The sequence below is a fragment of the Odontesthes bonariensis genome, chromosome 13 (assembly GCF_027942865.1).
Source record: "Odontesthes bonariensis isolate fOdoBon6 chromosome 13, fOdoBon6.hap1, whole genome shotgun sequence".
Lineage (NCBI taxonomy): Eukaryota > Metazoa > Chordata > Actinopteri > Atheriniformes > Atherinopsidae > Odontesthes > Odontesthes bonariensis.
Window position 1 is genome coordinate 6,438,598 of NC_134518.1, and position 1,471 is coordinate 6,440,068.

General features: G+C 53.7%; 1 non-coding gene across 1 annotated transcript; it reads right to left on the reverse strand.

The window, feature by feature from the left end:
* Positions 1-441: 441 nt before the first annotated feature.
* trnat-ggu (transfer RNA threonine (anticodon GGU)) lies at positions 442-514 on the reverse strand. The gene has a single exon. It is a non-coding gene; the product is annotated as a tRNA-Thr (tRNA).
* Between the last annotated feature and the right edge of the window lie 957 nt (positions 515-1,471).

Here is a 1,471-nt window from a genome sequence, read left to right on the forward strand (position 1 = left end):
AATTGTAAAGTTCTGCCTTCCAGACAGCAAGAGAAAATACGCCTGCATTTCTCACTTAATACGCACACAACTGTTTTCACATCAGAGTCAACATCATAGTCAGTTCCATCGTTATCGATATTCCGGTCATCTTTTCTCTTCCTGGTCTGATTTAGTCAATATCATTACAAGTTAATATCTATCATAGTTGAGCTGCAACACTTATGAAACATGGTGTCACCAACATCTTTACATGCTGATCATATGTTAACGCCTTACCCAACACTTTGGTCATTTCTTGGCTGGCTTTGGGCTGCAACATCATTTCGTTAGACTAAGAAATAAATGGTCCTTGTTAGCAAGACATCATTTTTTGTGATCATTCAAAGAGGCACCACTGCGGATGCTGGTAACAGAGCTGAACTTTGACTTAAGTGCAAACATCTGTTGATTATACTGCTACGCCCAACGTAGGGCTCGAAACCACGACCCTGAGATTACCAGTCTCGTGCTCTACCGACTGAGCTAGCCGGGCTGTTACCTGTACGGTGATCAGCTGCGGGAGCGGAGGGGGCCGGCTTAACGGAATGGAGGGACAGAGGGCGCTACTGTGGCCGACGGCCTAGCATGAGGAAGCAAACAGGGAGACCAGGTGAGGCATGTTAAAACAACGGAGACAGAGTCCCGCATCTTACCCTGTGATGAGCCGGGGCGAGCTTCGGTGAGGGAAAACGCACCCTGGAGAAGTTGAGAAGCCTGTTGATTCGGCTGCACCGAAGAAGTCGGAGGGGGGCTGTGCGGCGGGCAGGAGGTGTGTGGAGAGAGCTGCGATGGATTGTTGCAATATATCCATGGAGGAGATGAGAGCTGCCGTGAGCTGCTGGGCGTCCAGGGGAGGCAGAGCTGAAGACAGATCGGGAAGCGAGGAGGGGGGAAGAAGGGCAGAAGTCGAAGCCAGCGGACAACCAACCGGGGCGGAATAATCCGAGCGGCTCGCGGCTGAGGTGGGCCCCGCAGCTGGAGCGGAGGAACCGCAGGGCAGGGACGGCCTCGGCTTCGCTTAGCCGGAGATCGCTTCTTGGACCTTACCAGCTGTGGGTGGGGAAGGAGTGGATGAATCGCCGGTTTGGAGAAGCTCTGCCAAAGAAGCGAACTGATCGGAGCCGAGGCCATCGGCTGGGCGGATGCTCTTGGACCGGAGAACAGATGCTGAAGAGCCGGCAGCAGAGAGAGGAGCGAGCCGGGCGCTCCGACGAAAGGGAGCGGGTAAAGCAGGTTTGGAAATGCCAGAATGACTGCTCGGAGGCCTCTGAGCGGCGTCAGAATCCGAGTCAGGCATGATAATCCTGTGGGGTTGACCAACAAGCGAGAGCTAATGCATGCAGCTTGCCGATGAACCGGTAAAGCCCCATGCAGGAGCGCCTTATATGTGGATCTGAATGGTTGATGAGCGATTGCCAACACCTGGAGGTTGATGAGCGATTGCCAACAC